Genomic DNA, 25,943 nt, shown 5'->3' with positions numbered 1-25,943 from the left:
TGTGTACAAAAAATTGTTTTGCCAACTGAGGCGCTGAAGGAAGACCAGGAAGAGGAATAAAATGTGCCATCTTGGAAAATCGATCAACGACCACCCAAACAACAGTGTTGCCACGGGATGGGGGTAAGTCTGTAATAAAGTCCATACCAATCAGAGACCAAGGCTGTTCGGGGACAGGCAGAGGGTGAAGGAGACCAGCAGGCTTCTGGCGAGGAGTCTTGTCCCGGGCACAGACAGTGCAGGCCCGCACAAAATCAACAACATCCGTCTCCAGAGTCGGCCACCAATAGAAACGAGAGATGAGTTGCACGGATTTCTTGATGCCCGCATGGCCTGCGAGATGGGAGGAGTGACCCCATTTGAGGATTCCGAGGCGTTGGCGTGGAGAGACGAAGGTCTTCCCTGGAGGAGTTTGCCTGATGGAGGCTGGAGAAGTGGAGATCAGGCAGTCAGGAGGAATGATGTGTTGCGGAGAGAGCCCTACTTCCGAGGCATCCGAGGAACGAGAGAGAGCATCGGCCCTGATGTTCTTATCGGCAAGGCGAAAGTGAATTTCAAAATTAAACCGGGCAAAGAACAGAGACCACCTGGCCTGGCGAGGATTCAGCCGTTGGGCAGACTGGAGATAGGAGAGATTCTTGTGATCGGTGTAAATAATAACTGGAAATTTTGATCCCTCCAGCAGATGCCTCCATTCCTCAAGTGCTAATTTAATGGCCAGTAGCTCTCGATCCCTGATGGAGTAGTTCCTCTCCGCCGGAGAGAAGGTCCTAGAAAAAAAACCACAGGTAACAGCATGCCCGGAAGAATTTTTTTGTAGAAGAACCGCTCCAGCTCCTACTGAGGAGGCATCAACCTCCAATAGGAAGGGTTTAGATGGGTCAGGTCTGGAGAGCACAGGAGCAGAAGAAAAGGCAGACTTAAGCCGTTTAAAGGCGTCTTCCGCTTGAGGAGGCCATGACTTAGGATTGGCATTCTTTTTGGTTAAAGCCACGATAGGAGCCACAATGGTGGAAAATGTGGAATAAATTGTCTGTAATAATTGGCGAACCCCAAAAAACGTTGGATAGCACGGAGTCCAGAGGGGCGTGGCCAATCTAAGACGGCAGAGAGTTTGTCTGGATCCATTTGTAGTCCCTGGCCAGAGACCAAGTATCCTAGGAAAGGAAGAGATTGACATTCAAACAGACATTTCTCCATTTTGGCATAAAGTTGGTTGTCACGAAGTCTCTGAAGAACCATGCGGACATGCTGGCGGTGTTCTTCTAGGTTGGCAGAAAAAATCAGAATATCGTCCAGATACACAACAACACAGGAATATAAGAGATCACAAAAAATTTCATTAACAAAGTCTTGGAAGACGGCAGGGGCGTTGCACAGGCCAAAGGGCATGACCAAATACTCAAAGTGTCCATCTCTAGTGTTAAATGCCGTTTTCCATTCATCCCCCTCCCTGATGCGGATGAGATTATAAGCACCTCTTAAGTCCAGTTTGGTAAAGATGTGGGCACCTTGGAGGCGATCAAAGAGTTCAGAGATAAGAGGTAGAGGGTAGCGGTTCTTTACCGTGATTTTATTAAGACCGCGGTAGTCAATGCAAGGACGTAGGGAGCCATCTTTTTTGGACACAAAGAAAAATCCAGCTCCGGCAGGAGAGGAGGATTTGCGGATAAAGCCCTTTTTTAAATTTTCCTGGATGTACTCAGACATAGCAAGAGTCTCTGGGGCGGACAGAGGATAAATTCTGCCCCGGGGTGGAGTAGTGCCCGGGAGGAGGTCAATAGTGTTGAGCGGCATAGGCCATATTCGAATTCGCGAATATTCGCGAATATATGGACGAATATTCGTCATATATTCGCGAATATTCGCATATTCGTTATATTCGCGTTTTATTTTCGCATATGCGAACATTCGCGTATGCGAAAATTAGCATATGAGAAAATTAGCATATGAGAGAATTAGTGTATGCGAAAATTCGCATATACGAAAATTCGCATATGCGGATTTTCGTATATGCGAATTTTCGCATGACAGTCTCACACAGTAGTATTACAGCCTTCTTTACACCACACAAGCTGGAAGCAGAGGGGGGTGAACACTGATGTGTACTGTGAAGAAAAAAAATAAAAAAAAAATAAAAATAAACGAATATTCGTAATTACGAATATATAGCGCTATATTCGCGAAATTCGCGAATTCGCGAATATGCGATATTCGCAAATAATATTCGAATTTCGAATATTCGCAAGCAACACTAGAGGTCAATAGGACAGTCATAAGGCCTGTGAGGAGGTAGAGTCTCAGCTTGTTTTTTGCAAAACACATCAGCAAAGTCCATATAGGCCTTAGGAAGACCGGCTACAGGGGGAACCACCGGGTCACGGCAGGGAGTACTGGGAACCGGTTTAAGGCAGTCCTTGAAACAAGAGGTACCCCAGCTCTTGCTCTCCCCTGTGGACCAATCCAGGGTTGGGGAATGGTGTTGAAGCCAGGGTAGTCCAAGGAGAATTTCGGAAGTGCAATTGGGGAGGACCAAAAACTCAATTTTTTCGTGATGAGGTCCGATGCACATTAGGAGGGGCTCCGTGCGGAAACGTATGGTACAGTCCAATCTTTCATTGTTAACACAATTGATGTAGAGGGGTCTGGCGAGACTGGTCACCGGGATGTTGAACCTGTTGATGAGAGAGGCCAAAATAAAATTTCCTGCAGATCCGGAATCCAAGAAGGCCATGGTAGAGAAGGAAAAGGTGGAGGCAGATATCCGCACAGGCACAGTAAGACGTGGAGAAGCAGAGTTGACATCAAGGACTGTCTCACCTTTGTGCGGAGTCAGCGTACGTCTTTCCAGGCGGGGAGGACGGATAGGACAATCCTTCAGGAAGTGTTCGGTACCGGCACAGTACAGGCAGAGATTCTCCATGCGGCGTCGTGTCCTCTCTTGAGGTGTCAGACGAGACCGGTCAACCTGCATAGCCTCCACGGCGGGAGGCACAGGAACGGATTGCAGGGGACCAGAGGAGAGAGGAGCCGGGGAGAAAAAACGCCTCGTGCGAACAAAGTCCATATCCTGGCGGAGCTCCTGACGCCTTTCGGAAAAACGCATGTCAATGCGAGTGGCTAGATGAATGAGTTCATGTAGGTTTGCAGGGATTTCTCGTGCGGCCAGAACATCTTTAATGTTGCTGGATAGGCCTTTTTTAAAGGTCGCGCAGAGGCCCTCATTATTCCAGGATAGTTCTGAAGCAAGAGTACGGAATTGTACGGCGTACTTGCCAACGGAAGAATTACCCTGGACCAGGTTCAGCAGGGCAGTCTCAGCAGAAGAGGCTCGGGCAGGTTCCTCAAAGACACTTCGAATTTCCGAGAAGAAGGAGTGTACAGAGGCAGTGACGGGGTCATTGCGGTCCCAGAGCGGTGTGGCCCATGACAGGGCTTTTCCAGGCAGAAGGCTGACTACGAAAGCCACCTTAGACCTTTCAGTAGGAAACTAGTCCGACATCATCTCCAAGTGCAGGGAACATTGTGAAAGAAAGCCACGGCAAAATTTAGAGTTCCCATCAAATTTATCCGGCAAGGATAGTCGTAGGCCTGAAGCGGCCACTCGCTGCGGAGGAGGTGCAGGAGCTGGCGGAGGAGATGATTGCTGAAGCTGTGTTAGTAGCTGCTGTAGCATCACGGTCAGTTGAGACAGCTGGTGGCCTTGTTGCGCTATCTGTTGTGACTGCTGGGCGACCACCGTGGTGAGGTCGGCGACAACTGGCAGAGGAACTTCAGCGGGATCCATGGCCGGATCTACTGTCACGATGCCGGCTGGCAGGAGGTGGATCCTCTGTGCCAGAGTGGGATTGGCGTGGACCGTGCTAGTGGACCGGTTCTAAGTCACTACTGGTGTTCACCAGAGCCCGCCGCAAAGCGGGATGGTCTTGCTGCGGCGGTAGTAACCAGGTCGTATCCACTAGCAACGGCTCAACCTCTCTGACTGCTGAAGATAGGCGCGGTACAAGGGAGTAGACAAAAGCAAGGTCGGACGTAGCAGAAGGTCGGGGCAGGCAGCAAGGATCGTAGTCAGGGGCAACGGCAGGAGGTCTGGAACACAGGCTAGGAACACACAAGGAAACGCTTTCACTGGCACGATGGCAACAAGATCCGGCGAGGGAGTGCAGGGGAAGTGAGGTATACATAGGGAGTGCACAGGTGAACACACTAATTAGAACCACTGCGCCAATCAGCGGCGCAGTGGCCCTTTAAATCGCAGAGACCCGGCGCGCGCGCGCCCTAGGGAGCGGGGCCGCGCGCGCCGGGACAGGACCGACGGAGAGCGAGTCAGGTACGGGAGCCGGGGTGCGCATCGCGAGCGGGCGCCACCCGCATCGCGAATCGCATCCCGGCTGGAGGCGGTATCGCAGCGCACCCGGTCAGTGGATCTGACCGGGGCGCTGCAGTAGCGAGAGTGTAGCGAGCGCTCCGGGGAGGAGCGGGGACCCGGAGCGCTCGGCGTAACACATACAGCACCATATATGGGAAAATGAAAAAGTTATAGATGTCACAAAAAGGCAATTTTAAGCATACTTATTTTCTTAGAAAAAGTAAAAAAGAAAAAAAATTAAAAGCAGTAAGTACAAAATCTATATAAATTGGACATCATTGTAATCAAATGGACCTACAGAATAAAGATAACCAGTCATTTTTACTGTAAAGTGTACTGTACAGAAACTAAACCCCCAGAAGTTGAAGAGGGGCAGGTTTTTATTTATTTATTTTTTTTCTATAAAGTTTGCCCCACAAATATATATTTTTTTAATTTCATTATAGATTTAGTGGTAAAATGAGTTATGTCACTACAAAGTACAATTAGTCCCGCATAAAACAAACTGTAGGTGAGATGAGGAGGAAAAAATAAAAATGCATAAATGAAAGATCACCTTAAAGGGGTACTCCACTGGAAAACATTTTTTTTTTTTATCAACTGGTGCCAGACAGTTAAACAGATTTGTAAATTACTTCTATTTAAATATTAATCCTTCCAGTATTTATCAGCTGCTATATGCTCCACAGGAAGTTCTTTTCTTTTTTAATTTCTTTTGTGTCTGACCACAGTGCTTTCTGCTGACACCTTTGTCCATTTTAGGAACTGTTCAGAGTCGGAGCAAATCCCCATAGCAAACCTATACTGCTCTGGACAGTTCCTGAAACAGACCCGAGGTGTCAGCAGAGAGCATTGTGGTCAGACAGAAAGGAAATTCAAAAAGATAATAACTTCCTCTGTAGTATACAGCAGCTGGTAAGTACTGGAAGGGTTAAGATTTTTAAATAGAAGTCATTTACAAATCTGTTTTTCCAGTAGAGTGCCCCTTTAAAGGACTGTTATACAATGGTGAACATGCTGATGAGAAAAGATGTGGCTGGACCTTTCCGTTTGCTGTGGGTGTGGATCATAAGTATTTTCCCACTAACTATTGGAGGGTGAGACCTGAATGAAAAGGCTTCAATTTCCTGTGGTTTTGCAGCGTATTAGACCAGTTCACAGTTTCCTGATGTTGGTTTACAGTCAAGTAGCAAGAAACAAATATTAATATCTGATCTACAGAATCAACTTTTAGCATGTCAGAGCAACAATTGTATAAGTTGAAAACCACTGATATAAAACCTACCCACAACCAACAAGTATGTCCATCAAACTTCACAGTGACATAATGCAGAAATCAGCCTAAACTATTTGATGTTAAAGGGGTTCACAGCCCAACTCTTGTTCCTAGACGGTGCCTTATATTGACCCTCATTTACATTCACTTGAATTGGAAGGGTTAAGATTTTCAAATAGAAGTAACTTACAAATCTGTTTAACCTCTTGGGGACGCATGGTGTATGCCTAGCACCCTGCATCCCCGATCCCTAAGGACTGGTGGGGACCGGACCGGGATGCCTGCTGAAATCATTCAGCATGCATCCCGTGACAATGCCTGGGGGGGGGGTCCTGAGACCAATTCAGATTGGCAATTTGCGGCAATTCAGGTCCCCGGTGACCCGGATAAAAAGGATGGTAGGTCCCGTCCAAGATGGCACTGATCATCCTTTAGCAGCAGGAGTGAGGTTGCACACCGGTGCCACCTCACGATCATCCTGATTTGTCGGCTTTTACAGGCCGACGAATCAGGATGCCAAGGGCTGGTGCAAGGATTTTTGCCGCCCTAGGCGAAAGTTAATTTTGCCGCCCCTTGACCCCGCCCACTGGCTACGCCATTTGACACGCCCCATCTTACAACTCCGGTGACACACTGTAACAAACCTCCTCATGTAATCTCCTTACTACTGGGTTGACACAATGTAACAAACCTCCTCATGTAATCTCCTTACTACTGGGGTGACACACCGTAACAAACCTCCTCATGTAATCTCCTTACTACTGGGGTGACACACTGTAACAAACCTCCTCATGTAATCTCCTTACTATTGGGGTGACACACTGTAACAAACCTCCTCCTCATGTAATCTCCTTACTACTGGGGTAACACACTGTAACAAACCTCCTCATGTAATCTCCTTACTACTGGGGTCACACACTGTAACAAACCTCCTCATGTAATCTCCTTACTACTGGGGTGACACACTGTAACAAACCTCCTCCTCATGTAATCACCTTACTACTGGGGTAACACACTAACAAACCTCCTCATGTAATCTCCTTACTACTGGGGTGACACACTGTAACAAACCTCCTCCTCATGTAATCTCCTTACTACTGGGTTGACACACTGTAACAAACCTTCTCATGTAATCTCCTTACTACTGGGGTGACACACCGTAACAAACCTCCTCATGTAATCTCCTTACTACTGGGGTGACACACTGTAACACACCTCCTCCTCATGTAATCTCCTTGATACTGGGGTGACACACTGTAACAAACCTCCTCCTTATGTAATCACCTTACTACTGGGGTGACACACTGTAACAAACCCCCTCCTCATGTAATTTCCTTACTACTGGGGTGACACATTGTAACAAACCTCCTCCTCATGTAATCTCCTTACTACTGGGGTGACACACTGTAACAAACCTCCTCCTTATGTAATCACCTTACTACTGGGGTGACACACTGTAACAAACCTCCTCATGTAATCTCCTTACTACTGGGGTGACACACTGTAACACACCTCCTCCTCATGTAATCTCCTTACTACTGGGGTGACACACTGTAACAAACCCCCTCCTCATGTAATCTCCTTACTACTGGGGTGACACATTGTAATAAACCTCTTCCTTATGTAATCTCCTTACTACTGGGAGGTAGTATGTGTAAAACTACAACTCTCAGCATACCCAGACATCTATTGGGCCTCTGGGCATGCTGGGAGTAGTAGTTTTGCTATATCTGGCACCCAGGTTGGGAAAAATTGCCTCAGAAGTTACAGGACACGGAGTAAAGATGGCGATAAGAAGTTATAGGTACATGATACTTTATGCACCAGGGCATACCTCCTCACCTCCATCTTTACTCCTTCTGTAACTTCTGAGGCAGTGTTCCCCAACCAGGGTGCCTCCCGATTTAGAAAAAAACTACAACTCCCAGCCAGGGTCGTTTGAAGGAATTTGGGGGCCCCAAGCAAAATGGACATGGAGGCCCCCCCCTTTGATAATCATGCACGTCACTCTCTAGGGCCGGCGTCAGGACATAGTAACGCCCGCCCTTGAATTCTGGGAGCGCAACGTGAGCGAACGTCGATACGATGCACATTAGGTGCAGCAGAGTTCCCCCCACATTAGGTGCAGCATAGTTGTCCCCACATTAGACAGGCAGTGTTCCCCCTTAGTAGGCAGGCAGTGTTCCCTACCCATACCCCCTGTCCACCCCACCCCCCCCAGGGCAATTTTTTTTGGTGGGGGTCTGACTGCTGAGACCCCCACCGATCACCTGGGTTGAAGTGGTTCTCCAGCTGTTGGAAAGTTAAAACTCCCATCATGTCTGGAAAGCCTCAGGCATTATGGGAGTTTTAGTTTTGTAACAGTTGGTGAGACACAGATTGGACACAGTTTTACTGAATGAAAAGGCTTCAATTTCCTGTGGTTTTGCAGCGTATTAGACCAGTTCACAGTTTCCTGATGTTGGTTTACAGTCAAGTAGCAAGAAACAAGTATTAATATCTGATCTACAGAATCAATTTTTAGCATGTCAGAGCAACAATTGTATAAGTTGAAAACCACTGATGTAAAACCTACCCACAACCAACAAGTATGTCCATCAAACTTCACAGTGACATAATGCAGAAATCAGCCTAAACTATTTGATGTTAAAGGGGTTCACAGCCCAACTCTTGTCCATAGACGGTGCCTTATATTGACCCTCATTTACATTCACTTGAATTGGAAGGGTTAAGATTTTCAAATAGAAGTAACTTACAAATCTGTTTAACCTCTTGGGGACGCATGGTGTATGCCTACACCCTGCATCCCCGATCCCTAAGGACTGGTGGGGACCGGACCGGGATGCCTGCTAAAATCATTCAGCATGCATCCCGTGACAATGCCTGGGGGGGGGGGTCCTGAGACCAATTCAGATTGGCAATTTGCGGCAATTCAGGTCCCCGGTGACCCGGATAAAAAGGATGGTAGGTCCCGTCCAAGATGGCACTGATCATCCTTTAGCAGCAGGAGTGAGGTTGCACACCGGTGCCACCTCACGATCATCCTGATTTGTCGGCTATTACAGGCCGACGAATCAGGATGCCCAGGGCTGGTGCAAGGATTTTTGCCGCCCTAGGCTAAAGTTAATTTTGCCGCCCCTTGATCCCACCCACTGGCTACGCCCTTTGACACGCCCCATCTTACAACTGCGGTGACACACTGTAACAAACCTCCTCATGTAATCTCCTTACTACTGGGTTGACACAATGTAACAAACCTCCTCATGTAATCTCCTTACTACTGGGGTGACACACCGTAACAAACCTCCTCATGTAATTTCCTTACTACTGGGGTGACACACTGTAACAAACCTCCTCATGTAATCTCCTTACTATTGGGGTGACACACTGTAACAAACCTCCTCCTCATGTAATCTCCTTACTACTGGGGTAACACTAACAAACCTCCTCATGTAATCTCCTTACTACTGGGGTCACACACTGTAACAAACCTCCTCCTCATGTAATCTCCTTACTACTGGGGTGACACACTGTAACAAACCTCCTCCTCATGTAATCACCTTACTACTGGGGTAACACACTGTAACAAACCTCCTCATGTAATCTCCTTACTACTGGGGTGACACATTATTACACACCTTCTCCTCATGTAATCTCCTTACTACTGGGGTGACACACTGTAACAAACCTTCTCATGTAATCTCATTACTACTGGGGTGACACACCGTAACAAACCTCCTCATGTAATCTCCTTACTACTGGGGTGACACACTGTAACACACCTCCTCCTCATGTAATCTCCTTACTACTGGGGTGACACACTGTAACAAACCTCCTCCTTATGTAATCACCTTACTACTGGGGTGACACACTGTAACACACCTCCTCCTCATGTAATCTCCTTACTACTGGGGTGACACACTGTAACACACCTCCTCCTCATGTAATCTCCTTACTACTGGGGTGACACACTGTAACAAACCCCCTCCTCATGTAATCTCCTTACTACTGGGGTGACACATTGTAACAAACCTCCTCCTCATGTAATCTCCTTACTACTGGGGTGACACATTGTAACAAACCTCCTCCTCATGTAATCTCCTTACTACTGGGGTGACACACTGTAACAAACCTCCTCCTTATGTAATCACCTTACTACTGGGGTGACACACTGTAACAAACCTCCTCCTCATGTAATCTCCTTACTACTGGGGTGACACACTGTAACACACCTCCTCCTCATGTAATCTCCTTACTACTGGGGTGACACACTGTAACAAACCCCCTCCTCATGTAATATCCTTACTACTGGGGTGACACATTGTAATAAACCTCTTCCTTATGTAATCTCCTTACTACTGGGGTGACACATTGTAATAAACCTCCTCTTTATGTAATCACCTTTTTACTGGGGTGACACACTGTAACAAACCTCCTCCTCATGTAATCTCCTTACTACTGGGGTGACACACTGTAACACACCTCCTCCTCATGTAATCTCCTTACTACTGGGGTGACACACTGTAACACACCTCCTGCTCATGTAATCTCCTTACTACTGGGGTGACACACTGTAACACACCTCCTCCTCATGTAATCTCCTTACTACTGCGGTGACACACTGTAACAAACCCCCTCCTCATGTAATCTCCTTACTACTGGGGTGACACATTGTAATAAACCTCTTCCTTATGTAATCTCCTTACTACTGGGAGGTAGTATGTGTAAAACTACAACTCTCAGCATACCCAGACATCTATTGGGCCTCTAGGCATGCTGGGAGTAGTAGTTTTGCTATATCTGGCACCCAGGTTGGGAAAAATTGCCTCAGAAGTTACAGGACACGGAGTAAAGATGGCGATAAGAAGTTATAGGTACATGATACTTTATGCACCAGGGCATACCTCCTCACCTCCATCTTTACTCCTTCTGTAACTTCTGAGGCAGTGTTCCCCAACCAGGGTGCCTCCCGATTTAGAAAAAAACTACAACTCCCAGCTAGGGTCGTTTGAAGGAATTTGGGGGCCCCAAGCAAAATGGACATGGACGTTCATGCACGTCACGCTCTAGGGCCGGCGTCAGGACATAGTAACGCCCGCCCTTGAATTCTGGGAGCGCAACGTGAGCGAACGTCGATACGATACACATTAGGTGCAGCAGAGTTCCCCCCACATTAGGTGCAGCATAGTTGTCCCCACATTAGACAGGCAGTGTTCCCCCTTAGTAGGCAGGCAGTGTTCCCCCCACATTAGGCAGGCAGTGTTCCCTACCCATACCCCCTGTCCACCCCACCCCCCCAGGGCAATTTTTTTTGGTGGGGGTCTGACTGCTGAGACCCCCACCGATCACCTGGGTTGAAGTGGTTCTCCAGCTGTTGGAAAGCTAAAACTCCCATCATGTCTGGAAAGCCTCAGGCATTATGGGAGTTTTAGTTTTGTAACAGCTGGTGAGACACAGATTGGACACAGTTTTACCCATCATCACTGCAGAACTTACAAGTGACTACAGCTCTGATGGGACAGTCAGGAGAATACACAATGATATCAGTGACCTGAGTGACGTCTTCTCACTTGAGTGATATCTTCTCTGTTATCTTTTCTTCTTTATCGGATCCAGAGACCAGGTTTTCCTCCAGCTCCATCTTCTCTGAAGAGTCTGACATCCAGACATCATTGGCTCCTCACTGTCAGCAGATCCTCATCCTCTGCATGAAGACAGTAATCATTATAACCTTGCCAGAAAGTGTACCCTAAATAAAATACTGCCCACACTGTACCCTGAATATAATACTGCTATACACTGTACCCACTATATATAATCCTGCCCCACACTCTACCCTGAATATAATCCTGCCACACAATGTACCCTGAATATAATCCTGCCACACAATGTACCCTGAACATAATATTGCTATACACTGTACCCTGAATATAATACTGCCACACACTGTACCAACTAAATACTGCTATACACTGTACCCACTAAATATAATCCTGCCACACAATGTACCCTGAACATAATACTGCTATACACTGTACCCTGAATATAATACTGGTACACACTGTACCCACTAAATATAATCTTGCCTCACACTGTACCCTGAATATAATACTGCCACACACTGTACCCTGAACATAATACTGCCACACACTGTACCTTGAATATAATACTGCCATACACTGTACCATGAATATAATACTGCCACACACTGTACCCTGAATATAATACAGCCATACACTGTACCCTGAATATAATACTGCCATACACTGTACCCTGAATATGATACTGCTATACACTGTACCCACTAAATATAATACTGCCCCACACTGTACCCTGAATATAATACAGCCATACACTGTACCCTGAATATAATACTGCTATACACTGTACCCTGAATATGATACTGCTATACACTGTACCCACTAAATATAATACTGCCCCACACTGTACCCTGAATATAATACTGCTATTCACTGTACCCACTAAATATAATACTGCCTCACACTGTACCCTAAATAAAATACTGCCCCACACTGTACCCTGAATATAATACTGCCATACACTGTAACCTGAATAAAATACTACTATAACCAGGGGGGGTATGGGGGGGGGGGGGGTGATGAGGAGAGGTGCAGGGGGGGGGGGCACCTCTCATCACCCCATAACACCCCTCCCTGCATCTCTTATCACCCCCATAACACCCCCTGCACCTCTCATGACCCCCATAACACCCCCCTGCACCTCTCATGACCCCCATAACACCCCTGCACCTCTCATGGCCCCCATAACACTCCCCCCTGCACCTCTCATCACCCCCATAACACCCCACATAACATTCCCCATAACACCCCTGCACCTCTTATCACCCCCATAACACCCCTGCACCTCTTATCACCCCCATAACACCCCCTGCACCTCTTATCACCCCCAACACCCCTGCACCTCTTATCACCCCCATAACACCCCCCTGCACCTCTTATCACCCCCACAACCCCCCCTGCACCTCTTATCACCCCCATAACCCCCCCTGCACCTCTTATCACCCCCATAACACCCCCCTGCACCTCTTAACACCCCCATAACACCCCTACTGCACCTCTTATCACCCCCATAACACCCCTACTGCACCTCTTATCACCCCCATAACACCCCCCCTGCACCTCTTAACACCCCCATAACACCCCTACTGCACCTCTTATCACCCCCATAACACCCCCTGCACCTCTTATCACCCCCATAACACCCCCTGCACCTCTCATCACCCCCATAACACCCCCCCTGCACCTCTGGACACCCCCATAACACCCCCCTGCACCTCTCATCACCCCATAACACCCCCCCTGCACCTCTCATGACCCCCATAACACCCCCCTGCACCTCTCATCACCCCCATAACACCCCCCTGCACCTCTCATGACCCCCATATCACCCCTGCACCTCTCATGACCCCCATAACACTCCCCCATGCACCTCTCATCACCCCCATAACACCCCCCATAACATTCACCATAACACCCCTGCACCTCTTATCACCCCCATAACACCCCTGCACCTCTTATCACCCCCAAAACACCCCCCTGCACCTCTTATCACCCCCATAACAACCCCTGCGCCTCTTATCACCCCCATAACACCCTCCTGCACCTCTTAACACCCTCATAACACCCCTACTGCACCTCTTATCACCCCCATAACACCCCCCCCACACACACACACACCTCTCATCACCAATGTAGTCCCTAACCACCATACAATCCCTTGACCCCCCCCCCCCCGGGCCAGTTTACTTACCCTGCCGCGGATCGTTGCAGCGGCGTGAGTCTTCTGCTGCTCCTGTCACTGCATGAGGAGGATGCTGGAGGTTCGCGTAGGGACGTAAGCAAGGACAGGTCAGGTGATCGGAGTGGACGTGCGTGCCTGCGTGGGGCACGTGACGTCTCTACTCCCATCAGCCCCTGACCTGTCCGGTGCGGCCCTGCGCTTTGTTTCTTAAGGGGCCCGCGCCCTACAAAGGTAATTTAATTGCAATGTGCGGGCCCCCCGAAGTGCCCCGTCGCTACTGGATGTGCTCCGGCTCTGCTCGGGGCCCCCAGCCAGCTCGGGGCCCCAAGCAATTGCTTGGTTTGCCGGTCCGGTAGCGACGGGCCTGCTCCCAGCATGCCCAGAAAGCCTTTGGCTGTCTGGGCATGATTGGAGTTCTAGTTTTGCTATATATAGTGAGGAGGTGGGGACACCAGGTTCAGTGCAGTTTCATTGAGATACCTGGTGTCCTGCATGACACGGGTGAGGTGGTGTAACCGCCGATGGGCCCATGGGTAGGGTAGGTGGCGTGGCGCTTCGCTCTTCCTCGGCACGTTTCAAAACGCCTCCCCGCCTGTTCTTCCTGCTCTTCAGAGCAGTCATTGCAGGTGGGCGTTTGTCTATTAAAAAAATATATTTTAAAACACAGGAAATATCTATCTATCAATGAGATAAAAGATAGATAGAAGATACATGGATAGATATGAGATAGACAGATATGAGATAGACAGATAGGTAGATAGATAGATAGATAGATAGATATGAGATAGATAGATATGAGATAGATAGATAGATAGATATGAGATAGATATGAGATAGATAGATAGATAGATATGAGATAGATAGATTGACAGACAGACACAGACAGACAGATAAATATTAGAGAAATTGATATGAGAGAGATAGGAGATAGATAGATAGATAGATATGAGATAGACATGAGATATATAGATAGATAGATATGAGATAGATAGATAAATATGAGATAGATAGACAGATAGATAGATATGAGACAGATACATAGATATAAAATAGATATATATTAGATAGATAGATAGATATGAGATAGATAGATATGAGATAGACATGAGATAGATAGATAGATAGATATGAGATAGATAGATATGAGAGATAGATAGATAGATATGAGAGAGAGATAGATAGATATGCAAAATACCCGATATATGAGATATGCAAAAAAGTAGATATGAGATAGATAGCTAGATATGAGATAGATAGATATGAGATAGATAGATATGAGATAGATAGATATGAGATAGATAAGATAGCTAGATAGATATGAGATAGAGATGAGATAGATATGAGATAGATAGATTGACAGACAGACACAGACAGACAGATAAATATTAGAGAAATTGATATGAGAGAGATAGGAGATAGATAGATAGATATGAGATAGACATGAGATATATAGATAGATAGATATGAGATAGATAGATAAATATGAGATAGATAGACAGATAGATAGATATGAGACAGATACATAGATATAAAATAGATATATATTAGATAGATAGATAGATATGAGATAGATAGATATGAGATAGACATGAGATAGATAGATAGATAGATATGAGATAGATAGATATGAGAGATAGATAGATAGATATGAGAGAGAGATAGATAGATATGCAAAATACCCGATATATGAGATATGCAAAAAAGTAGATATGAGATAGATAGCTAGATATGAGATAGATAGATATGAGATAGATAGATATGAGATAGATAGATATGAGATAGATAAGATAGCTAGATAGATATGAGATAGAGATGAGATAGATATGAGATAGATAGACAGACAGACAGACAGATAGATATGAGAGAAATTGATATGAGAGAGAGATAGGAGATAGATAGATAGATAGATAGATATGAGATAGATAGACATGAAATAGATAGATAGATATGAGATAGATATAAGATAGATAGATATGAGATAGACAGACAGACAGACAGATAGATATGAGAGAAATTGATATGAGAGAGAGATAGGAGATAGATAGATAGATAGATAGATATGAGATAGATAGATTTGAGACAGATACATAGATATGAGAAAGATAGATTGATGATAGATAGATAGATAATATACAGATGTATAGATCAGTATCTCCCAACTAGGGTGCATCCAGCTGTTGCAAAACTTTAACTTTCAGCATGCCTGGACAGCCAAAGGCATATTGGGAGTTAAAGTTTTGCAACAGCTGGAGGCACCCTGGTTGGGAAACGCTGAAATATAAGATAGATAGGAAATATATAGGAGAAAGATAGATATAGATAGATAGAGGGAAGGGGACAAAGTGCTGTTTAGGAGTCAGTGGGCAGAAAATGGGCAATTTCTCAATGTTTCCTCAGCAGGGTGCCTCCAGCTGTTGCAAAACTACAACTCCAAGCATGCCTGGACAGGCAGAGGCATGCTGGTAGTTGTAGTTTTGGCACAGCTGGAGGAACCCTGCTGAGGAAACATTGAGAAATTGCCCATTTACTGCCCACTGACTCCTAAACAGCACTTTGTCCTCTTCCCTCTTACCCCCAAGAAATTTACCCTATAGATGGTGGCCTCAGCGCGGGCAGGTGTAGAAGTGTGCGGCGCAGTGGAGCAGGAAGTTTAAAGTTGATGTTGATTTGTACACTGTTGATTTGCACGCTTGGAGGAGTGCAGTGCTTCATGCCGCATTCCTCCAAGATAAGAAGCACAAGGGGGTGAGCGCTCTCTGATCTCTGGTGAAGTTTTTTTTGCGGAGGTCAGAACTGCGCCCCCCAAGAAAGGCCGCTGTAGGCGGCCGCCTACTTTGCATATAGGCAAAACCGGCCCTGGGATGCCTGCTGTGGGGGTGTCCCTAACGGCACCCGCTCCACCCCTGTTTCATAGAGCAAGAGCGGGTGCCAGGAGTGTGTCCCTGAGGCTGGGCCCCGATCCCTGGCATCGGCAGCGGAGTGGAGTCAGAGGCATCGACGGCAGGCAGATCTTCAGTGTGCAGCAGGAGGTAAGGCTGGCCTCCTGCTGTTGCTTAGCAACTACTCCCAGCATGCACACAAGGGCACGCTGGGAGTTGTTGTTATGCAACATAAGAAGGCACAACTACAACTCCCAGCATGCCCTTTGGTTGGTAGTTTGTACATGGTGAGGGTTGTAGTTATGCAACATCTGGAGGCATATTTTTGTGCCTCCAGCTGTTGCATAACTACGATCCCCAGCATGCACAAACTACAAAAGGGCATGCTTGGAGTGGCAGTAGTGTGCCTCCAGCTGCACTTATAGACTGTACATGCTGGGAGTTGTAGTTTTGCAACAACTGGAGGCACACTGGTTGCAAAACACTGAGTTAAGTAACAAACTCCCAGTGTTTTGCAACCAGTGTGCCTCCAGTTGTTGCATACCTACAACCCCCAGCATGCACAGGCAACAAAGGGGCATGCTGGAAATTTTTGTAGTATGCCTCCAGCTGTTGCATAACTACAAATTCCAGCATGCCCTTTGGCTGTCCTGGCATGCTGAGAGTTGTAGCTTTTTGCAACAGCTGAAGGCACACTGGTTGCAAAACAATGACTTTGTTACCTAAATCAGTGTTTTGCAACCAGTGTCCCTCCAGATGTTGCAAACTCCCAGCATGCACTGATAGGCCGTACATGCTGAGAGTTGTAGTTTTGCAACAACTGGAGGCACACTGGTTGCAGAACATTGAGTTAAGTAACAAACTCTCAGTGTTTTGCAAACAGTGTGCCTCCAGCTGTTGCATAAATACAAACCCCAGCATGCACGACAGCCAAAGGGCATGCTGGGAGTTGTAGTTTTGCAACAGCTGGAGGTTTGACACCCCCCCCTCCCATTTGAATGTACAGGGTACATTCACACGGGCAGGGGTTTACAGTGAGTTTCTCGCTGCAAGTTTGAGATGCTGTAAATTGTCCGCTGCAGCTCAAACTCGCTGTAAACCCCCGCTGTTGTGAATGTACCCTAAAAACACTACACCTACACAAAATAAAGGGTAAAACACTACATATACCCCTACACAGTTATGCCCCCCCCCCCCCCCCCCCCCCCCCCGCACACACACACACACATACACATGCAAATATAAATGAAAAATGTCTGGATGTCTGGTACAGTACCCTTTCAAAAACGGAGCCTCCAGCTGTTGCAAAACAACAACTCCCAGTATTGCCGGACAGCCATTGACTGTCCAGGCATGCTGGGAGTTTTGCAACAGCTGGAGACACTCTGTTTGGGAAACACTGCTGTATGGTAATTTTGGTATCGGAGGCAAGTGTATTTCTTGCAAATCCTTAATTTAGACCTTAAATGCGCATGGCGCTCTCTCACTTCGGAGCCCTGTCGTAGATCAAGGCAACAATTTAGTGCCACATATGGGGTATTTCCGTACTCAGGAGAAATTGCCTAACACATTTTGGAGGGCTTTTTCTCCTTTTACCACTTGTGAAAAGGTAAAGTTGGGGTATAAACCCAAAAATAAATAGTTTACACTAACGTGCTGGTGTTGCCCCATACTTTTCATTTTCAAAAGAGGTAAAAGGAAAAAAAGACCCCCAAAAGATGTAACGCAATTTTTCCTGAGTAGGAAAAAAAAGCCCCCAAAATGTTTAACCCCATTTCTTCTGAGTAAGAACATACCCCATATGTTGATGTAAAGTACTCTCTTTTGGAGAGAAAATGTGTCCGGAATTGAAGGCCATGTGTGTTTACAAAGCCCCCATGGTGCCAGAACAATGGACTCCCACCCCACATGTGAACCCATTTTGGAAATGACACCCCTCACGTAATGTAATAAGGGATGCAGTGAGCATTTACACCCCACAAGTGTCTGACAGATTTTTGGAACAATGGTCCGTGAAAATGAAAAATAAAATTTTTCATTTGTACAGTCTACTGCTCCAATGATTTGTCAAACGCCAGAGGGGTGTGAATGCTCACTGCAGACCTTATTAAATTCTGTGAGGGGTGTAGTTTCCAAAATGGGGTCACATGTGGGGAGGGGTCCACTCTTGTGGCACCATTGGGGCTTTGTAAACGCACGTGGCCCCCGACTTCCATTTCAAACAAATTATCTCTCCAAAAGCCCAATTGTGCTCCTTCTCTTCTGAGCATTATAATTCGCCTGCAGAGCACTTTACATCCACATATGGGGTATTTCCATACTCAGATGAAATGGGGTTAAAAATGTTGGGGGGCATTTTCTCCCATTACCCCTTGTAACAATGTAAAATGATTTTTTTTTTCCATCTACACATCCGACTTTAACAAAAAGTCATCAAAAACCTGTGGGGTGTTAAGGCTCACTGTACCCCTTGTTATGTTCCTTGAGGTGTGTAATTTCCAAAATAATATGCCATGTGGTTTTTTTTCTTTTTGCTGTCCTGGCACCATAGGGGCTTCCGAAATGTGACATGCCCTCCAAAAACCATTTCAGCAAAATTTGCTTTCCAAAAGCCCATTGTCGCTTTCCAAAAGCCAATTGTGACTCCTTCCCTTCTGAGCCCTCTAGTGCACCCACAGAACACTTTACATCTACTGATAAGGTATTTACATTCTCAGAAGAATTGGGGTTACAAATTTTTCCTATTATCCCTTGTAAAAATGTAAAATTTGGGGAAAAATATCATTTTAGTGAATTTTTTTTTCATTTACACATCTGACTTTAACAAAAAGTTGTCAAACACCTGTGGGGTGTTAAGGCTCACTGTACCCCTTGTTACGTTCCTTTAGGGGTGTAATATCCAAAATAGTATGCCATGTGTTTTTTTTTCTTCTTGCTGTTCTGGCACCATTGGGGCTTCCTAAATGCGACATGCCCCCCAAAAACCATTTCAGCTAAATTCACTCTCCAAAATTCCTTTGTCACTCCTTCCCTTCTGAGCCCTCTTGTGCACCCACAGAGCACTTTACATCTACATATGAGGTATTTCCTTACTTGAGAGAAATTGGGTTACAAATTTTGGGGGGAGCACGCAGCTCCGCTCTGCCCACCATTTTCTTCTGATCTGGTGTGCAGGACGGAGCTTCGTACCGCAATCTCCCCCCTCAGTACTGAAAAAGGGAAAAAAAGTGCCCCCTTGCCCCCTTTCTGTGGCCCCTTGGCACAGAAAGCAGTCAGGGAAAGCATTAGATTAGGTAGGGACCGTTAGGTGTTAACATTTTTTTTTTTTTGGCGCACTGTCTGTAGGTGTCTGTGGGTCCGTAGCACCTTCAGCTGCATGACCCCGGCCCTACAGGGTCGCTGCTGTCTGCCCCCAGCATTTTTTGGGGGGCGCAGACCTTTTTTTTTTTGCTAAACATGTGGCAGGCCCTCTTAGCTATAAAAGAGCGGTCTGCCACCGTTAGCTAAAGCCCACCTGCCGCTGATCAGTCCCGTAATACTGATCAGCATTTTTTTGTGGTGAAGTCGCTTTTTCGGGTTATATCATCTTTTTTATTTTATTTTTTTTGCACCTATAGTTGGTCCGTGCCACCAGTAGCAGGCCTGTGCTGTGTGGACGGATTGTACCTGTGTGTGCGGCCTGCCCCACCCCTGTCAGTGATTTATCACTGATCAGCATTTTTTTGGGGTTCAGACGGGTGCTTTTTTGGGGGTTTTAATCGTTTTTTTATTTTATTTTTCTGTTTTTTTGTGTGGGGATCTGTGTACGTGCCACCAGCCACTGTTCTGGGCTGAGTGGCCGAACCCCCCACTGACTTCTTCACCCCCTGCAGCCACCAAGCACTAATCAGTGTGCACAAAACTGATTATGTGAACGCTTTTTTTTTGGCGCAGGTTTTTTTGCGTTAGAAGTCTTTTTTTTAAAGTTTCTTTTTCTTTTTTAAGATTAATTTTATTTTATATTTTTGTTCTTAGTGCGGGTTAGTTAGTTAGGTTAGGGCGGGTTAGGGAGGTATTATCCCACCACACCACATGCAGCACACACACCAATAAAGTTTCCCCCCACATTTATACACTCCACCCCCCATTAGAGTAGGGAAATGGCCCGCAGGGCGTTTTCAGCAGAGGAGGCATATGCCATAATTGCCTCCAACTCTGAAAGCGCCTCAGAGGACAAGGAAGACCCCACCTTCCTTATTTCCTCATCCTCCTCATCATCTTCTGATGATGAGCCATCAAGGTGGCTAACATCCCCACTCTGGGTGTTAGCGGGAAAATCATTTGGGGCATTTTGCACCCATTGCTAGATAAAGGTTACCACCTTTACGTGGATAACTTTTATACTAGTATCCCTCTCTTTACATCCCTCGCCGCCAGATCCACGCTCGCTTGTGGGACAGTCCGGAAGAATCAAAGAGGCCTTCCGCCCCATCCGCTACATGCTCCTATCCCCCGGGGTGAGTCCTGTGCCTTTTCCCAAGAAAACCTGTTGCTGGTCAGGTATAAGGACAAGAGGGATGTCCTTATGCTCACCACAATTCATGGGAATGGCAGCACCCCTGCCCCTGTGCGAGGTACCGCGGGATCGGTCCTCAAGCCCGATTGTATTCTGGACTACAATCGGTATATGGGGGGAGTTGATCTTTCTGATCAAGTCCTCAAGGCATATAATGCCATGCGGAAAACACGGACATGGTACAAAAAAAGTTGCGGTCTACATGGTACAGGTTGCCATGTACAACTCTTTTGTACTGTCCCAGTACACTGGCAACACAGGGACATACCTGCAGTTTCAAGAGCTAGTTCTAAAGGCCCTCATCTTTGGTGGCCGCCAAGGAGTGGGTCAGAGCACCTCTGGAACTGTGGGCCCCCGAAAGATGCAGAGTGTGTCACAGGAGGGGGATTTGTAAGGACACCACCACTCAGTGTGACACTTGCCCCGATCATCCGGGCCTCTGCATTAAAAACTGCTTCAGGGAGTATCACACTTCCATGGAGCCCAAAATTGTTAATCCTTTTCCCTAATTTTAATTCCCCAGAATTCAACTCCAATGTACCAGTCCAGAGTACATTGTCTTCCAAATTTTAAAACAAAAACACCCCCCCCCCCCCCAAAAAAAAAAAAAAAACCAAAACCTCTTTCCCAATACCCCGGTATATTTTTTTCCCCAAAAAAATTAGTCAAGGGACACAGAGTCAACAGCATTGGGGGTTTGCAGTTGCCTCAAATGCGCAGCACTCTCTCCCCACCTGAGGGGGGTGCGCATTTGAGGTAACAGAATTGGGACGACCACACACATGACATTCCTAGAATGATGACTCAGAGCATAGGGTTTGGGGCATCATTTTTATTTTGGGCTATACTCTGGGTCATCATTCTAGGAATTGGCATATCAGTATTAAAATAGCAATTTTCATCCCCCCCCCCCCCCCCCTATAGACACCATTCCTGGAAAAAAAATTTAGGGAACACCCATCTGTTCCAAATGTCCACTTCACTCCTATACACCTTCCCTAGGGGGTGTATTGTTTGTAACAGGCTCACATGTGGGTATTTTCCTCTGAATGTATGTAACTGCTAGGTCCGTAAGAAACATCGGCCTCAAATGCGAAGAGTTCTTAGTCATGAGCTCTGTCGTATTTCCAGAAAGATGAAGCAGAGTATAGGTTAAAAATTGCAATTTTCAAAAGCTACCCTTCATCCATTCCTGGAAAATAAATTTAGCAAACACCCGTGCTTTCAAAATGTCCTTTTTAGCTGTATACCCATTCCTCAGGGTGGGTACTTTCTGTAATGGTGTCACATGTGGGTGTATCATTTTTGTATTTTCCTCTGAATGTATGTAACCATCAGCTACTGCTATGCCATAGGCCACAAATGCAAACAGACCTCTATAACTTCTGAGCCTTGTTGTGCGCCCGCCCAGCATGTTACCCCATATGTGGATGTATTTCCATAGTCAGGAGAAAAAGCCCTCCAAAATTTGTAACCCAATTACCTCTTGTGAAAATGTAAAAAATGGGGTAACCCCAGCATTTTTGTGTTAAAAAATCTAATTTTTCATCTTACAGCCCACTGTTCAAAAAACCTGTGAGGTATAAGTACTTACTGTACTCCTTGTTACCTTTCTTGAAGGGTGTAGTTTCAAAATTGTGGTCACTTGCCAGGGTTTTTTATTTTAGATTTTATGTCAGAACCTCAACCATTGCAGTGCAAAGCACCACTTTAGGCCTCAAATCTCATCGGTGCTGTCTCACTCCTAAGCCCTGTTTTTGCACCCGCATAGTGCTTTACCGCCATATATGGGGTATATTATTATTCTGGAGAAATTGGGCTACAAATTTTTGAAACTTTTTTTCTCTTATTACTTGTGGAACTAAAAAAAACGTGGTTAATACCAGCAATTTAGTGTGAAAAATCTAATTTTTCACTTTTACAGCCCACTGTTCAAAAAAATCTGTGAGGTGTAAGTACTCACTGTAACCCTTGTTACGTTCCTGTAGGGGTCTAGTTTCCAAAATGGTGTCACATGTGGGGGGTTTCTGCTGTTCTGGCTCCATGGAAGGTTTGAAAATGCACATGACCCCCGACTTCAATTTCAGCAAAATTCTCTCTTCAAAAGACCAATGGTGCTCCTTTTGTTCTGAGACCTATAGTACACCAGCAGAGCACTAAACATCCACATATGGGGCATTTTCTTAATCAGGAGAAATTGGGCTTTACATTTTTTGGTCCATTTTCTCCTATTACATCATGTGAAAATGAAAAATTTGGAGTAACACCATCATTTTAGTGTTAAAAATCTAATTTTTCACTTTTACAGCCCACTGTTCAAAAAACCTGTGAGGTGTAAGTAGTCAGTGTAACCCTTGTTACGTTCCTGGAGGGGTCTAGTTTCCAAAATGGTGTCACATGTGGGAGGTTTCTGCTGTTCTGGTTCCATGGGAAGTTTGAAAATGCACATGACCCCCGACTTCAATTTCAGCAAAATTCTCTCTTCAAAAGACCAATGGCGCTCCTTATGTTCTGAGACCTGTAGTACACCAGCAGAGCACATAACATCCACATAGGGGGCATTTTCTTAATCAGGAGAAATAGGGATTCAAATTTTGTGGTCCATTTACCCCTTGTAAAAAAGAAAAAATTGGAGTAACACCATCAAGTTAGTGTTAAAAATCAAATTTCCCATTTTCACTTCCAACTATACCCTTGTTACATTACTTGAGGGATGTAATTTCAAAAATTGTATGCCATGTGGGTTTTTTATGCTGTTTTGGCACCCTGGGGACTTTTTAAATTCAACATATCCCCCAAAAACCATTTCACCAAAATTCTCTTTCAGAATTTTGCTCCTTCTCTTCTGAGCACTGTAGTGCGCCAGCAGAGCACTTAACATCCACGTTTTCTTAAATGGGGCGTTTTCTTAAATGGGAGACATTGGACTTCAAATTTTGGGATCCATTTTTCCCTATTACCCCTTGTGAAAATGAAAAATTTGGGGTAACACCATAATTTTAGTGTTAAAAATCAAATTTTCCATTTTCACATCCAACTTCAACGCAAAGTCGTCAAACACATGTAAGGTTCACTATACTCCTTGTTACGTTACTTGAGGCGTGTAGTTTCAAAAATTGTATGCCATGCGATTTTTTTTTGCAGTTTTTTTTGCTGCCGTCACACAGGGGCGGAGTCCTGACGTCACGGACTTCCATTCCCGTAGTCGCGACTCAGACCCTCCAGCGGTTCTGGTGAAAAAACAGGTGGGTGCCGCATGCAATAATGCGGGGGTCCCCAGCGGCGGGACCCCCGCGATCAGACATCTTATCCCCTATCCTTTGGATAGGGGATAAGAGGTCTAGGGTGGGAGTACCCCTTTAAGGGTTTAAGGTGAAAATGGGCTGAGTCCCTAAGGGGTCAACTTTCTGGCACCAGTTGATTAAAGAAAAAAAAATTCCAAGGGAGTACCCCTTTAAACAAATCCACATAGTGTGAAAAAATATGCATGGCAGTTTATCTTGGATGGAGATTTAAAATTTGCAGTGTTTCAGTTTGTTGTGGAAACATTACAGATTTGTTTCAGATGTTTTTCATTGATTTTAACGAAGAAATCAAAATCTGAAAAAATCTTCACAATTAACTCCTTAAGGACCCAGCCAATTTTCACTGTAGAACCCGGCCATTTTTTGCACATCTGACCACTGTCACTTTAAACATTAATAGCTCTGGGATGCTTTTACCTTTCATTCTGATTCCGAGAATGTTTTTTCGTGACATATTCTACTTTATGATAGTGGTAAAATTTCATTGATACTTGCATCATTTCTTGGTGAAAAATTCCTAAATTTGATGATAAAAATGAAAATTCTGCATTTTTTAAAGGGGTATTCCAGGCCAAAACTTTTTTTTTATGTTTTAACTGGCTCCGGAAAGTTAAACAGATTTGTAAATTACTTCTATTAAAAAATCTTAATCCTTCCAATAGTTATTAGCTTCTGAAGTTGAGTTGTTGTTTTCTGTCTAACTGCTCTCTGATGACTCACGTCCCGGGAGCTGTGCAGTTCCTAAACTTCAGAAGCTAATAACTATTGGAAGGACTAAGATTTTTTAATAGAAGTAATTTACAAATTTGTTTAACTTTCCGGAGCCAGTTGATATATATATATATATATATATATATATATATATATATATATATATATATATATATAAAAAGTTTTTTCCTGGAATACCCCTTTAACTTTTAAGCTCTCTGCTTATAAGGAAAATGAATATTCCAAATAAATTATATATTGATTTCACATATGCAATATGTCTACATGTCATAAAGTTGACATGTTTTTACTTTTGGAAGACATCAGAGGGCTTCAAAGTATAGCGGCAATTTTCCATTTTTCAAAAATGTTTCTAAATCGACATTTTTCAGGCACCAGTTCTGTTTTGAAGTGGATTTGAAGGGCCTTCATATTAGAAATACCCGACAAATGACCCTATTATAAACTGCACCCCTCAAAGTATTCAAAATGACATTCAAAAGGTTTGTTAACCCTTTAGGTGTTTCACAGGAATAGCAGCAAATTGAAGGAGAAAATTCAAAATCTTTATTTTTTACACTGGCATGTTCTTGTAGACCCAGTTAATGAATTTTTACAAGGGGTAAAAGGAGAGAAATCTTTCTAAAATGTGTAACCCAATTTCTCCCGAGTAAAAAAATACCTCATATGTGTATGTTATGTCAAGTGTTCGGCGGGCGCAGTAGAGGACTCAGAAGGGAAGGAGCGACAGTGGGATTTTGGAGAGTGAGTTTTTCTGAAATGGTGTTTGTGGGACATATCACATTTAGGAAGCCCCTATGGTGTGTTACGCCGAGCGCTCCGGGTCCTGTCCCGGCGCGCGCGGCCCCGCTCCCTAGGGCGCGCGCGCGCCGGGTCTCTGCGATTTAAAGGGCCACTGCGCCACTGATTGGCGCAGTGGTTCCAATTAGTGTGTTCACCTGTGCACTCCCTATGTATACCTCACTTCCCCTGCACTCCCTCGCCGGATCTTGTTGCCCTTGTGCCTAGTGAAAGCGTTCCCTTGTGTGTTCCTAGCCTGTGTTCC

General features: G+C 45.4%; 1 protein-coding gene across 8 annotated transcripts in view; it reads right to left on the bottom strand.

Moving 5' to 3' along the window:
* Window positions 1-25,943, bottom strand: part of LOC130313964 (SLAM family member 9-like) — a 264,917-nt gene that overhangs the window by 59,752 nt on the left and 179,222 nt on the right. For 5 of the 8 annotated variants that reach the window (XR_008861756.1, XM_056552695.1, XM_056552694.1 and 2 more), the window contains exon 2: window positions 24,584-24,683. The exons of the other annotated variants lie outside the window; for them this stretch is intronic. The gene's annotated coding sequence lies outside the window, so the exon portion shown is untranslated. The remainder of the gene's footprint in view (window positions 1-24,583; window positions 24,684-25,943) is intronic. 8 annotated transcript variants of the gene reach the window in all.

Source organism: Hyla sarda, unplaced genomic scaffold (genome assembly GCF_029499605.1).
Source record: "Hyla sarda isolate aHylSar1 unplaced genomic scaffold, aHylSar1.hap1 scaffold_18, whole genome shotgun sequence".
NCBI lineage: Eukaryota > Metazoa > Chordata > Amphibia > Anura > Hylidae > Hyla > Hyla sarda.
This window is presented reverse-complemented; position numbering and strand designations above follow the sequence as displayed.